This window comes from Sturnira hondurensis, unplaced genomic scaffold, assembly GCF_014824575.4.
Source record: "Sturnira hondurensis isolate 20B ecotype Veracruz unplaced genomic scaffold, ASM1482457v3 Scaffold0006496, whole genome shotgun sequence".
Classification (NCBI taxonomy): Eukaryota; Metazoa; Chordata; class Mammalia; order Chiroptera; family Phyllostomidae; genus Sturnira; species Sturnira hondurensis.
In genome coordinates, this window is record NW_028079127.1 from 19,578,304 (window position 1) to 19,594,203 (window position 15,900).

The 15,900-nt window shown below is 43.2% G+C and overlaps 1 protein-coding gene and 1 pseudogene across 3 annotated transcripts in view; one reads left to right on the forward strand and one right to left on the reverse strand.

Moving 5' to 3' along the window:
• RBM6 (RNA binding motif protein 6) overlaps positions 1–13,695 on the reverse strand; it is a 92,224-nt gene extending 78,529 nt beyond the window's left edge. The window contains exons 1-3 of one of the 3 annotated variants that reach the window (XM_037049675.1): positions 13,553–13,695; positions 12,658–12,761; positions 10,916–10,947 (exon numbers count right to left, since the gene is read on the reverse strand). The gene's annotated coding sequence lies outside the window, so the exon portion shown is untranslated. The remainder of the gene's footprint in view (positions 1–10,915; positions 10,948–12,657; positions 12,762–13,552) is intronic. The other 2 variants (XM_037049673.1, XM_037049676.1) reach the window with 2 other exon arrangements.
• A 168-nt stretch (positions 13,696–13,863) lies between these two features.
• LOC118989647 (coiled-coil-helix-coiled-coil-helix domain-containing protein 2-like) lies at positions 13,864–15,655 on the forward strand (annotated as a pseudogene).
• Positions 15,656–15,900: the final 245 nt, after the last annotated feature.

The following is a 15,900-nucleotide window of genomic DNA, read 5'->3' on the forward strand; positions in this document are numbered from 1 at the left end:
AGACCACACCTAAAACAAAAGCAAACCAAGAGGACAGCTAGATCAGGAGCGGAACCATAGAAATGAAGAACACATGGAGGGTTAGCAACAGGGGAGTGGGAGGAGGAGAAGATGGGAGAAGGTACAGAAAATAAGTAGCATAGATGGTAGGTAGAAAATAGACAGGGGAGGGCAAGAATAGTATGGGAAATGTAGAAGCTAAAGAACTTATGACACATGGACATGAACTAAAGGGGGGAATGTAGATGGAAGGGGGTGTGCAGGGTGGAGGGTAATGAGGGAGGGGGAAATGGGACAACTGTAATAGCATAATCAATAAAATATATTAAAAAATAAAAGTAAAAAAATAAACAAAATGAGACAATCAACAAAGGGAAACTTTTATAAAGAAACCAGATGAAAATTCTGGAGCTGAAAAAGTTCAATTATTGAAATGAAAAATTCAGAAGAGTTCAACAACAGAGTTGAGCAAACAGAAGAAAGGACTGGCAAACGTAAAGACGGGGCAATTGGAATTCTCACGTCTGAGAAGCAAAAAGAAAAAAGAATGAACAAAGGTGAGCAAATCCTACAGGGCCTGGAGACACCATCTAGTGGGCCAATTTAAGATTACAGAGCCCTGGCCAAGCATAGCTCAGCTGGTTGGGCATCACAGCAAACCAAAAGGTCACTGTTCAGGCTCTGTGCTCTGTCCCTGGTCAGGGCGCCTGCAAAAAGCTGCAACCATGGATGTTACTCTCTCACATCAGTATTTCTCTCTTTCTCCTTCCCTCCCCTTCTCTCTATCTACAATACAAGTAAAAAAAAAATTATGGAGTCCTAGAAGAGAGAGAGAAAGGGACATAAAGACTATATGAAGAAATAATGGGACTCCGATATCGCCCAATTTGGTGAAAGATATAAATCTACAAATCCAAGAAGCTAAATGAAGTACAAGTAGCATAAACTCACAAGACACACTATGATGAAACTGTTGAAAACAAGGCATCTTGAAAGCAGCAAGAGACTTGTAATGTACAAGAGGTCCTTGATAAAATTATCAGCCAATTTCTCATCAGAAAACTTGGAGGCCAGACAGCAGTAGACAACATATTAAATATTGGGGGTGGGGGGTGGGGGAGGGGCAAACCAGATATTAAGAATTCTATGCCAACTATGATTGAATATAAATTTTTAAAAATTGTGTATCTGGCAAACTCTCCTTCAAATATGAGGAAGTAATTACCATGGTAGAGTGGCTCAGTTGGTTGGAGTATCGTCCCGTACACCAAAAGGTTGTGGGTTCGATTCCTGGTCAGGGCACATACGTGGGTTGAAGGTTCCATGCCAGGCCAGGGTGTGAATGGGAGGCAACCAATCGGTGTTTCTTTCCCACAACAATGTTTATCTCTCTCCCCTCTCCCTCCCTCTCTAAAAACAATAAATATAACTTCAGGTGAGGATTTTTTAAAAAGACATGCATTGAAAAATTAGTTTGGGTAATACGAGGATACAATTTACAAACATGTCATCTGTGACATCAAAAAGAAAAAGAGGCTCTGGCTGGTATGGTGAGTGCTAGCCTGCAAACCAGAAGATCACCAGTTCGATTCCTGGTCAGGGCACACGCCTGGGTTACAGGTCAGGTCCCCCATTGGGAATGTGCTAAGAGGCAACCAGTGATGTTTTTTGAGTGATGTTTCTCTTTGCAGATCAATGTTTCTCTCCCTCTCTTTCTCCCTCCCTTCCTCTCTCTCTGAACATAAATAAACAAAATCTTTTTTCAAAAAGAGAAAGAAGAAAGTAAAGGAACTGTATAGGAAGATTTTTTTTGTATGCTGTTGAACTTAAGTTGGTATAAAGTTAAATTAAATTGTTATAACTGTAGAATGTTCAATGTAATCCCCATGGTTACCAACACAAAATTATCTATAATATACACATAGGAAAATGAGAAGGAAATCCAAACATTTCACATAAAAAAATTCAACTAAACATAAAAGGCAATAATGCAAGAAATAAAAAACAAAAAAGCTATAAAGTATATAGAAAATAGCAAAATGGCAGAAGTCCATCCTTATCAGTAATTACTTTAAAGGTAAATGGTTTAAATTCTTCTAATTAAAAGACCAGAGACTGGTACAATATAGGAAAACATGATCCATCTTTATGCTGTAAGAGACTCCTATTTTTCCCCATACCCAGCTTCTACTGCGTCTTTAAAATATCACAAATGAGTCTGAGGAACCATGCAGCATCTTGCTGTTTGGGTAGCATGCAACTTAAATCTCATCTATCAACCTAACCTGTCCCTTTTTCAGAAACAGACACCATCCAAAATTTTTCTGATAGCCTTGTTGTTAACTGTTGTGGCTTGTTAAATCAAAGCAGCTGAATTTGATACAAGTTCAGTATCATTTCCTTCAAGAATTAACTCATCTTTCTGGGTTTGAGATGCTAAACAAGCGAGAACTGACCTCAACCAAACCCTGTGGAAATACCTCCATTCAAGAAATGTTGGATTTCAACAAGAGAATCATTGTCCTAAATAATGTTGTTGGGGGAGGGAGCATACGGAGACCTCACTCGGGGACGGTAGCCCAGTGGAACACCCTGGATCGGGTTCCATACATGACTGCAGACAGTGTGAACAGCCAACCTCTCGGTTTGTGAAATGACACCCAACCCACTGAACCACACCAGTCAGGGCTTAAATGTGCATTTATGTCTGACTTTCCAGATCCTCGTCCAGAAATTTATTCTCTAGATATTTAGCTTGTGGTGACATGCTTGCAAAGGCCCATAGTGCAGCATTATTTGTAATAACCAAAGATTATAAACTCTAAATACACAAAGGGAGACCACCCCAGAAACAGAATTTATTTATTTAAAAACTGTGTATTTATTCTTACATGTTTAAACTTCAGTCACCTTCAAAGTACTCTCCAGCTGATGCAATACACCTATCAAAACGGTTTTTACACAGCTCAAAATAGTTTTTGAACTCGTTGATTTTGATGCCTTTTAATGTTTCTGCCGTTTTTTTGTTTCACCTCTTCCACACCGGCAAAATGTTTCCCTTTGAGCACTTTTTTCATTGGGAAAAACAACAAAAAAAGTTGCTTGGTGCAAGATCAGGTAAATAAGGAGGGTGGGGCACAGGAGTCATGTTGTTTTGGGTCAAAAACGGCTGAACACTCAGCAGTATAGGCAGGTGCCCTTGTAAATCACCCATCACGAGATGGGCAAACACAGTGAGCCTTCAAAAAAAATTCACTGAAGCTGAATGCAGCCTCTCACAACAAGGCCAGCGGATACACTAATTGAGATGGATTCTCAGAACACTCAACTAGCAAGGGAAGCCTGAACTACAAGGGGCCTGCCCTCCCAAAGATAATTCTGTTTTTTGGGGGGGTTCCCCTCACATATCAATAGAGTATATTTGTATTATTGAAATACTATGCAACTCCAAAAATAAGGTAGCTATGTTGACTAAGCTATTATATATTAAATCTAACAATATGTGCAAAATACTATTTGTAATAGTGTCATTTGTACAAAACAAAAGAATACATACAACAAAGTTGGAGGACTCAACATCTCCTGATTTTAAAACTTACTACAAAGCTACACTACTGAAGATAGCGAGGCACTGATGTAAGGATAAACATACAGATCAACGGGAGAGAATCGAGAGTCCAGAAATAATCCCTCACAGTTCGGGTGAAGGTTTTTAGAAACGAGTGACAAGACCATTCAGAAGGAAGAACAGTCTTTCCAACAAATGATACTGGGGTAACTGGATGTCTCCATGTTAACGAATGAAAGAATGGTTTTCATGTGAATTCAAAAGAACTGCTTCATATCCACGAGGGTGGTGATGATAATAATAGAAAAATAAAAAGACAGGTAGGTTGGCAGGGACGTGGAGATACTGGACTCCTCATACACTGCTGGTGGGAAAAGGGCAACAGATGTGTCAAACCATGCACTAGTGGTTCCCTCCAAGTTCTCCCTAGGATAGCTGAAGTTCCCAGACATGCAGCTGAATCCAGCAAAGCAAGTGATTAAAGGCCTTGGGACCAAAATGATCTGAACCTGAAATGGGTAAAAACTCTTGAGTTGCTGGCACTGAGCCAGGGCCACTTTTGGTAAGCAGAACTGGCACTTCGGTATAAACTAAATGCCAGCTCAAGGCTTTAAATGCTGAAGCTCATTAGATGCCAGCAAAGATGTTGGTTATACGTGCAGCAAGACAGGAGTTAAGAAAAGCAAGAATCTAAAATAACCTAACTCTGAAACTAAATGGCACTAAAACATCAACTCCACACATGAGTATGGCTGGCAGTGAACATGAAAGTGGGAGGGAACTGCCACCCTAACGGCCCAGGCCCCACTCTGCACAGATGCCACACAAGTAGACAGTCCCCAGGGGGAGTTCTGAGGACTGAGGTGTGAGCTCAGGTGAAGCTGCTGCAGGTACAGACCTTTGTTGTAAATAGTCAAATGAGAGCCTTGAAGGTTGAAGTGAAACATGGTTCCCCGTGAACAGCAGTAACAAAGGTCAACTTGGTCCTGGGACGGCAAGCGCCTCGATCCATCGAGCTACAGACTGGGCCATATTCCCAGTGATGCCCTTCTATCAAGTCCTTCATGTTTCAGCTTTGCAATCACACTCCCTCAGAACTGCAAGACTTTGGTTTCCAGGAAGCTGACCAGTTAGAGAATAAAACCTACCCATTTGTGGGTCTACACCCTTTACAACAGGAACCATGACGGTGGCTGGCTGTTTCTGAGCCTCCTCCACCTTTCATTCCTGATTAACAAAACATTCCTAGCAAATGCTTCCACTCGGGTCCATCCTGCAGATTCAAGAATGTTACCTCTAGCCACACGAAGCCAATTCCTAAGGACATCCCTCCTTTTTAATGATGACTTCGATTCCAGAAGACAACGAAGCAAAACCAGGGGTCTTATTCTTTCAGTGTTGGCTAAAGTACATGGCAGTTTTGTTCTGCTTTATACACTCTAATTTTCTGCCCTGGCTGGTGTGGCACAGTGGATGAATGCTGGCCTACAAACCGAAGGGTCACTGGTTCAATTCCTGGTCAGGGCACATGCCTGGGTTGCAGGCCAGGTCAGGTCCCCAGTGGGGGCATGTGAGAGACAACCACACATTGATGTTTCTCTCCCTCTCTTTCAGTCTAAAATAAATAAATAAAATCTTTATAAAAAACCAACAAAACAAATTTTCTCCAAAGTATTGGGTCAACCAGGACCCAGGAGTCTGCTACGTTTATCCCACAGGACAGTTCCAGCAGTGCTCAGCTGTCTCTAGCTGAGACAATTGTTTCTAACTTCATTCGAAACAATTTTGTTAGATTATATGGTGACAGCTGTCATATCAGCATGCATTAAAAAAAAGTTATCGCCTTGGCTGGTGTGGCTCAGTGGATTGAGCGCCGGCCTATGAACCAAAGGGTCGCTGATTCAATTCCCAGTCAGGGCACACATGCCTGGGTTGCAGGCCAGATCCCTGGTAGGAGGCACATGAGAGGCAACCACATTGGTATTTCTCTCCCTTCCTTTCTCTAAAAATAAATAAATAAAATACTTTTAAAAAAATGGGTCAGACATAAATGCAGAAGCTAAACATAAAAGCTTCTATTAACAAGAGAAAACCTTTGTAAGCTTGGTGGCAGCAAACACTGCTATAAAGGATGCAGAAAGCATTAACCATAAAAGAAAAGAAAAAGATCAAAATTAACACTTGTTCTTCAAAAGACACTGCTGAAAAAAACAAACAGGCAAACTATGGGAACGGGGAGTAAATATTTGAAACATGTACCTCACAAATGCTATTATTAGTCATAAAGAAAATAGATTAAAACCACAAATTAACAAGACTTGCCCTGACTGGTGTGGCTCAGCTGCCTGGGCACTGGCCTACATACTGAAAGGTCGCTGGTTCGATTCCTGGTCAGGGCATATACGAGAGGCGACCAATTGATGTTTCTCTCTCACATTGATGTTTCTCCCCCTCTTTCTCCCTTCCTTCTCCTCTCTCTACATTCAATAGAACAAAAAGATTTTTTACACAAAATCAACAAGACTCACCAAACCAAATACACATAGATTTCCAGCAATCAGAACTCTCATACATTGCTGGAAAAATGGCCATACAATACAACCAGATTCGAAACTGCTGATAAACGTTACCCCAGGACCCAGGAATTCCACTTCTAAGTCTTTACCTGAGGTAAATGAAAACAAAAGACTTGTACAGGTATGTTCACAACACCTTTATTCATAATAGCTTTTTAAAATGGGAACAACCCTAACATCCTGCAGTAGGATCTAAACACTGTTTGGTGTCCTGGAGGGTTTTCCTCACTGAGGTGGTGCACATCAGCGAGATTTCAAATGGAGAGGGGCCTTTAGGGCAAAATGGAATGAAGGCTGGCAAGAAACGGGAGTAGAATCAACAGACCCATTTTTTAATATTTTTTATTATTATTGATTTTAGAGAGGGGAGGGAAGGGAGTGGGGAGGAGAAAGAGAAACATCAATTTGAAGTTCCACTTACTGATGCATTCACTGGTTGCTTCTTGTATGTGCCCTAATAGGAGACTGAATTCATGACCTTGGTGTATAGGGATGATGCTCTAACCAACTGAGCTACCTGGCCAAGGCTTAATTACATATTTTTAAAAATTGTTGTAAAATATACATAATATAAAATTTGCTATTTATCATTTTTAAGTGTATGATTCAGTGGCATTAAGTACCTTTGTGCGACCACCATCACTATCTATCCATGTAACTTTTTTCATCTTGCAAAACTGAAACTCTGTATTCATTAAAAAGTAACTCCCCATTCCCCTCTTTACCTAGCCCTTGGCAACCAACCTTCTAATTTCTGTCTATATGATTTTGACTACCCTGAGTACCTCTCACGATGCTAGTAGAATCATACAATATCTGTCCTTCTGTCACTGGCTTATTTCATTTAGCACATGGTCTTCAAGGTTCACCCATACTGCAGCATGTTAGAATTCCGTTCCTTTTTCAAGGCTGAATAGTGTTCCATTATATGTATATACCGCATTTTATTTATGCAGTCACCCACTGATGGGTTACTTCCATCTCTTAGCTATTATGATTATGAGCATGGTGGACAAATATCACTGCGACTGTTTTCAATTCTTTTAGATATATACCCCAAAGTAGAACTGCTGAATCTCACGGAAATTGTTTTTAGTTCTTTGAGGAGCCACCATACTATTTCCCACAGCCGCTATACAATTTAACACGACAGCACACAAGAGGTTTGTTATGGGCTGAATTGCGCCTCCACCATCACCGTACCCACTGCCCCAATTTCTATGCCTAAGCCCTGGCCTCCACTGTGACTATATTTGGAGGTAGGACCTCTCAGAAGGTGATTAAGGTTAAAGAAGTCATAAGGGCGTGCCCTAATCTAACAGGACTGGTATCAGAAGAGACATCAGAGATGCATGCACAGAGAAAAGGCCATGTGAGAACACAGCAAGCTGAAAGAGTCCTCTCCAAAGATCAACCTGCTAGCACCTTGACCTTGGACTTAAGCCTCCAGACTATGAGAAAATAATTTTCTGTTGTTTAAGCCAGTCTGTGGTATTTTGTTAATGGCAGCTCTAGCAGAACAATATTAAGTTCCAATTTCTTTATATCCTAACCAACCTCTATTTTTCTGTTTGTTTTGGATAACAGCCATCCCAGCAGGTAGAACCTGGCATCTCATTGTTTTTTTGATTTGCATTCCCTAATGTTGATGTTGAGCATCTTTTCCTGTGCTTATCAGTCATTTGTATATCCTTCTTTGGAGAAGTGTCTACTTAAATTCTTTGCCCAGCCCTGGCCCATGTGGCTCAGTGGATTGAGTGCTGAAAGGCTGCCAGTTCAATTCCCAACAGGGCACATGCCTGGGTCGCAGGCCAGGTCCCCAGCTGGGGGCATGTGAGAGGCAACAGATGGATATATCTCTCACACATCAGTGTTCCTCTCTCTCTCTTTTTCTCCCTCTCTTCCCCTCTATCTAAAAATAAATAAATACAATCTTTAAAAAAAAAAACACAATAAATCCTTTCCCAGAAGTTTTCTATATATTCTGGATATCAAGCCCTTATCAGATATATGATTTGCAAATATTGTCTCCCATTCTATGGATTGCCTTTTTACTCTGTTGATATTGTTCATTGATGCAGAAAAGTTTTTAATTTTGATGAAGTCCAATTGGTCTACTTTTCTTTTGTTGCCTGTGTTGGAGTCATTCAAGGGATTGTTGCTAAATCCAATACATAAAGTCTTCCCACATGTTTTCTTCTAGGAATATTAGAGTTTCGGTGCTGACATTTAGCGGCAAGATCAAGTCTTTTCTTTCTTTCTTTTTTTCTTTCTTTCTTGTTATTATTTTTACTTTAATTGTTGTTCAAGTACAGTTTTCTGCCTTTTACTCCCATCCCAACCCACCCCTCAAGATCAATTCTGAAAGAGAGCCCTGGCTGGGTAGCTCAGTTGGTTAGAGCATCGTCTGGATAGGCCAAGGTTGTGGGTTTGATCTCCAGTCAGGGCACATGAAAGCAGCAAAAAATTAGTGCATAAATAAATGGAACAACAAATCGATGTATGTCTCTCTCTCTCTACCCATCTCTAAAATTAATAATTTTTAAGTAACATATAAATATTTTAAAAATCCCTGGACAGGTGACTGGTCAGCTGGAATATCATCCCATAAAGCAAAAGGTGCAGGTTCAGTTCCCGGAAAGTGCACATGCCTGGGTTGTGGGTCCCATCCCCAGTTGGGGCAGGTGCAAGGGGCAACCAATTCATGTTTCCCTCTCACTGAATGTTTCTCTCCCTCTTTTCTTCCTCCCTTCCACCTCTCTAAAAAAAAAAAAAGGTGCAGCCACTGTGAAAAACAGTACTGGTGGGGGGTCCTCAAAAAATTAAAAATATCGCTCTCCCTCTCCAGAACACGCCCACACCTTTCTTCCTTCTCAGGCCCGCAACCAGTGGGGCTAAGGGCAGCAGCAGCGCCTCTCAGGCTAATTCCCTCCCTCTCCCCAACCTGTCTCCAGGGCCCCTCTTGCTGACATCGAGCTGACAGCAGCCCTGCTTAGGCTCATTCCATTCCTATGTCACTTCCAGGGAGCCAAAGCAGCCCCACACAGGCTCTCTCCTGGTGCTTCTTCTGTCCTAAACCCTTCCTGGTGTCACTGTCCCACACGAGCTTTAATAAACACACTCTCAAAATAAAAAATAATAATAAAAAAGAATTAAAATAGAATTATCATATAATCCAGCAATTCCATTTCTAGGTATATACCCAAAAGAAATGAAAACAGGGAAGGACTTCAACTGATACTTCTATGCCCATACTCACTATACCATTATTCACAACAGCCCCAAGGTGGAAAGAACCCAAATGTCCATCAGACAAATAAATGTGTAATATATTTCCATACAATGGAATACTATTCAGCCTCAGAAAGGAATGAAATTGACAGATGCTGTAACATGGGTGAAGCTTGAAGATATGATATTAAGTGAAATAAAGGCCAGACACAAAAGGACAAATACTGTATGACTTACGATTCAACTTATATGAGGTACCTAGAATAGGCAAATTCATAGAAACAGAAAGTAGAACGGTAGCCGCCAAGCGCTGAGGAAGGAGAGAATGGGAAACTATTATTTAATGGGAGCAAACTTTGGGAAGCCGCAGCACTGTAGAGCTAGATGGTAATGATGGCTGCACAGCAGCGCCCATGTACTTAACACCACTGAGCCGTACACGGAAAAATGACCCTGACCGGCGGTGTAGCTCAGCTGGTTGGGCACCATCCCACAAAGTGAAAGACCACTGGTTCCATTCCTGGTCGGGGCACATGCCTGGGTCGCAGGGCTGGGCCTTCATGGGGGCGGGTGCAAGAGGCAACCAATGGATGTTTCTCTCCCTCTTTCTCCCTGACTTCCCTTCCCTCTAAAAATAAATACATAAAATCACTTTTTAAGAAATGGTTAAAATGGGCCTGGCTGGTGTGGCTCAGATGGTTGGAGCGTCATCCCACAGACTAAAGGGTTGCAGGTTGGATGGACACATGGTCAGGGGACATACCCACGTTGCAGGTTCAATCCCCAGTCAGGGCACATGCAAGTAGGCAACCAATCGATGTTTCTCTCTCATATCAAAATTTTTTCTCTTTCTCTCTAAAAGCAATAAAAAACATGTCCTCAGGTGAGGATTAAAAATATGCTTAAAATGAAGAAGCACTGGAGAGCTTACTTCCCAGTATATGTTATCAGTCTGGCTAAATAAACTCATAAAAAAATTTAAATGGTTAAAATGGGGTAAAAAATGAGCCAGAGAGAGAAAGAGACCACCACACCCCAACAGGACCACTATTCTAAAACAAAACTAACAAGTATTGGCAAAGGTGCGGAGACACTGGAACCCTGGTGCGTTGCTGATGCGAATGTGCGACTGCTACGGAACAGTAGTATGGCGGAGCCTGAAAACCCAGGCACAAAACTGTCATAGGACCCCACTCCTGGGTGTAAACCCAACGAAAGTAAAAACAGGGCCGTGAAGAATTATTTACACACCCATGTTTATGGCAGCATTACCCACCATTGCCAAAAGGTGGACACAACCCAAATATCTACCAAAAAATGAACGGATAAAATACCCATACACACCAAGAGGATATTATGCAGCCTTAAAAGAGAATAAAGGTATCAATTATATCACAATAGAAATTTTGTTTTTGATTTTTAAAAAGGAATGAAGTTTAGATACATGCATGCTATGACATGAATGAACCCTGAAAACATTATGTTAAGTGAATGAATTAAATTCGACATGAAAAGACAAATACGGAATGATTCCACTTACATGGAGTACTGGTTCTAGGTACAGGCCGATTCCTAGAGACAGAATATAGATTGGATGTTACCAGGTGCTGGAGGGCAGAGGCAATGGGAGTTACTTGGTTACGGTAAGAATTTCTGCTTGGGGTGATGAAAAAGTTCTAGAAATAGTGGCGATGACTGCACTACACTACATTGCGTGTGTAATTAACACACTGAATGTTACACTTAAAATGGTTTAAATGGCAAGTTTTGTTATAATATATGTAACATAATATATTTATCACAACTTTGTTAAAAAATTAGTAATACACAAAAAATGACTTACACACCTTAAACCGGCAAACTGTGTGAATTACATCTCAACAACACTGCTTTTATAAAAAAAGGTAACCATGGTGGCTAACATTTAGTGAACACTTTTTGCACATGAGGCTCATATGTATTCCAGTAACTTCACAACCACCTGTGAGGTAGCTACATTTCTTAACATCATTTTAAATGCGAGGAGACTGGAGTCAGGCAATTTATCCAATGTCACTAAGTGGAGTTGTCCATCAGGAATTCAGATCCTATCAGCCTATAGAGCTTTTATTGACTCTGCTATACTGAGTCCCAGTATAGGAAGGTTATAAAACTCACTCAAGAGATGCCCCATCGACTCAGAAAATGAGATGAACAATGTATGGTGGGAGTCTAGCAGAAAAAGTAATTCTAAGCACTTGGTGTAGAGCTCAAAAAGTCCAAAGAAATGACTTACTATCTTTAAAATTTCTGTTGTTTTTTATTGCTGTTTGAGCTTTTCTTTTTTTAACCTTTACTTGAGAATATGTTTACTGATTTTAGAGAGGGAGAGATAAACAATGAATGGTTACCTCCCAAACCTGCCCTGACTAGGGATCGAACCTACAATCTAGGTATATGCCCTGACTGGGAAGGAACCCACAACTTTTTCGTGTACTGGACAATGCTCCAACCAACTGAGTCACCAGTCCAGGGCTATTTTTTTAAAGTTTGTTTTTTTTTTCCCAAAGATTTACTTATTTATTTCCAGAGAGAGGGGGAAGGAGGGAGAAAGAGAGGGAAAGAAACATTGATGTGTGGCTGCCTCTTGCATGCCACCAACTGGGGACCTGGCTGGCAACCGAGGTGTGTGCCCTAACAGGGAATTGAACCAGAGACCCTTTGGTTCTCAGGCCAGCACTCAAGCCAGTGAGCCACACCAGCCAGGGCAGGGCTGTTGTTTTGATCTTTAAAATTACAAAACTTTCCAATAATTTTAATCTTAATATAACTCTGAACTAATTAATACCAGTACATAAAATAAACACTGTGTAGAAGAATATAACCTCGTCCCCAGGCATCTGCAACAAGATGGCAGAGATCATTTAGTAACTTTCTCCCCTGAAAATTCTCCTCTGAAAGACCAGAATAACTCAGGATACGAAAGGCAACAAAAACCCAAGTCTGGTACCGGAATTCTGTAAAGAAGGGTGCTATAGATGTCCGGAAAGAGAGACCTGGTTCCTAGGTTTGGTAGGTTTGGTACCTAGCTGGGTGCTAGTTAGTAAGATTCAGATTCAACTTTTGTGTTTCACCAAAATGGTAACATACCATTAGTTACTACAGACATTGCCAGCCCTACCGTCATTCACCATACTTCTTGATACTTCTCCCTACGGTCCTTACAAGTGTGCAGATGTTGACATTATATCAAACCCTTCACACCGGTGACATTACTCAACAGGAAGTTGAAAACTAACAAACCTAGGATACAATCCAGAGTTCAGAAAATGAACAGGTGATCAGGCGCATCAAAACCTACTGAACTCCTTCACTTAGATCCAGCAACTTTGACTTCACAAGCAAACCTGCAACATGCAAAAAATACAATTACCCTTACAGTTTATGTAAACTCTATAAAACAAGGCCCTTTCCAGTTTTTTTAATGCACTCCCAGAGTTGAACACAGTTGCAAAACATCAATTCTAAAGTTAAGAGAAAAACCTATTTGCAACGCCAAAAGGAATCTAAACATTGAATAAGAGGGAAAAATCCCGCTCCTCCCATATTTGCCCAACGGGCGCAGAACCCACCAGACCACTCCGCACCCCCCCCCCCGCCCGCCCGCCTCCAGGTTCTACTGCCCAAGATGACGGGAACTGAGCCCTCGCGCCCAGCAGTTCCGCCGGGTGCACTCGTGTCCGTCCTGGTCTGAGAGTGAGGCTACGTGCTAGGCATAGAAGGGCTCCCTCTCGAGTGATGCCTTAGAACTAAATTAGATTCCCGCAAAAGCAGGACGGTAAAAAGAAGGAATATAGGGCCCGCCCGCGGGCTCCGCAGAGCGGGAGCACCAAATCGGAACCGCGCGCCAGTCCCCGATCCCGCAAGCCGGACGCCCCGAGGCTGGACCGGTAATTCTACCGCCCTGCCGGGGCCCGCCCCTGGCCCGCGACCGTTCCGGGGCGTTCCTCCCGTGGGCGGCGCCTCCCTCACCACACCAGCACTTGGCTGTCTTCTCCGCGAGCTAAGTCGCGGCCGCCCGGCCGCACCGAAGCCGCAGCTTCCAGGCCGCGCGGGCCCTGGATGTCCACCGCGGCCTGGCAGGCCGACTTCGTGCCCGCGGCTTCCAGCACGTCGCCCTGCCTCCCCAGGCCCTTACCGAGGCAGCGCGGCCTCCGCGGCCCGCTCCTCCTAATCCTCAGCCGCAGCCACCGACCCAGTGTCGCGGAGACCGGAACTTCCTCCGCGCAGGGCCGCTGTCTCCACAAAGGCGCCGCGCCGCCGCCTTCCGCGCTCGGCCCGCCGGGATATGGAGTATAGCGGCGGGTAGCGCCGACTCCACTCCCGCCGTGCCCTGCGCGTGGGGGGGCAGGGCGTGCCCGCGGGGGCGGGGCGTGAGGGCAAGCCGCTCGCCGGCGCCCAATGAGAGGGTGCGCTTTCCCTCCCGGACCCGGACCTTTGCGGGTTGCGCTCTGGCTTTTTGTTTGTGGCCACTAGATCTCCGATTCTCGAGGCGTGTAGTCTCCTGCTGGCTGGTCTGTTCGAGGTTTGCTCCCCTCCAGGAGCGTGGATTCCACCCTGGCTTTCCTAACTCGAGGCTGCCTTATTGTCGGTTATTGTGAAGGAAATAAAAGGGAGTTCTTTTCGATTCGGGGGAAGGCGTTGCTGGCCCTGCCAGTTCCAGTTTAGCCCTTTTGCCCAAGATCGAGAATAGGTGAGAAAGAAGTACTTGAATTAGAGAAACCACTGTCACAAAATTCGTCTCCATTTACTTCTGATAGATTTCCAAGTTAGACATTCTCAGTTCAAAAATACCAGGCGAACTTGTAGACGCAGAGCCGCGGCGCAGTAGCGATGCCGCTTGGAAGCCGAATACGCACCTCCAGCATGACCCCTCTGGCCATAACATCTCGAATGAGAGCTGCGCCCAGGCCAGCACCAGCAGCTCAGCCACCGGCGCCAGCTCCACCATCTGCTGTTGGCTCACCTGCTGCTCCCCCAACCCTACCCTGGCAGCCAGGTTTCATGGCCCAGATGGCAACCACTGCAGCTGGTGTGGCTGTGGGCTCTGCTGTTGGCCACACGCTAGGTCAAGCATGCCACTAGTGGGGCTTCAGTGGAGGAAGCAACTGAGACCTCAAGGGCTGACATCACTTACTAGGAGCCTCAGGCAACTCAGCGGACATGCCAGCCGCAGCAGCAATTTGGTCCATGCCACTATGAGATGAAACAGTTTTTGGCATGTACACAAAACCAGAGTAACCTTAAGGTTCGTGAAGATTTCAGCGAGGGCATGAAACAGTGCAGGTTTGCAAATGGATTCGCCTAATCAAGAAATTCATATTGAATAAATGGAAAGTCATCTCTATGACCAAGTTAATTTAGTATAAAGCTATAATTGACAGTAAAAGTATAAAACTACCAGTTAAACCGATCCTATCGTTAGTAGTTTCCTTGCATCCGAACTGCAATGGAAAAGAGTGTTCTTACTATAAAGAAGTTCATTAGGGTGGTATTGGGTTTGGGATGGGCAGATATTTGCGTCATGGCCTTCTTAAACCAGCTTTTGTGATGTTATCATTTGTGGATCAATTAGAATAAAGTTATTTTCTCCCCCCCAAAAAAACAAAAACAAAAACAGGCGGATAGTAGCTATTTAAAGGTTCAGTAGTCCTACCTCTAAGGAAAATCCACCCAGCTTCCACAGGGTCTTACTAGCTGTCAGACAACAAATCTGGCTAAGAGGGAGTGACTTGTGCAAGGTCACAGAGGAACTGGAAGTTATTTGCATATCAGCAATGTAGTGGAAAACGGGGCATAAGAGCTTTCGGTTTGCAGTTCACGTCCAGAATCTCATTCCAAGGCTTCCAGCTGTATTGTCTACACTGTTGAAATGCTTCCTGATTTCAGCCTCCTGGTGCCCTGTCAATGAATTTTAGCCTAAATTTTTAGGGAAAGTAGCCTGATTTTTTAGCCTAAATTCAACATTATGGTATCAAAAGAAGCCTGCTGCAAGAAAAATCAATAAAGCATTCTAAAATAAAGCAAACCTTATCTGTAGAGAAAGGAGGCTGTGGGGGTTAAGTAGTCTCTAAAATTACCTTCCTACTTTTTAGGCATCTTGTCTGGGTCACTTCATTCAAGAATTGTATAAAGTACCTGTTGTGTGCCAAGCACTGTATCACATGCTGGAGACACAGGGAAAAACAAAGCTGATAAAATCTCTGCCCCAAAACAAAAATGGAAAAAATGAGAAAGTGAAAAAAAAAGGGAGCAATAACACAAGAAGAATAAACTAAAAAGCAAACAAACAAAAAGTCTCTGCCCTACTCGGGGTGGAGGCGAGGGTAGTTTTGGGAGACAGACGGCAAATCAAAGGAGATATACAATCTCTGCAGAAATGAATTTGGTTTCTGTAAGAAGGGAGATGAAAGCTGCTGGAGGGCTCTGCATAGAATAATATGACTTGCCTTCCGTGTTAATAGTATCCCTCTGGCTGCTGTGAAG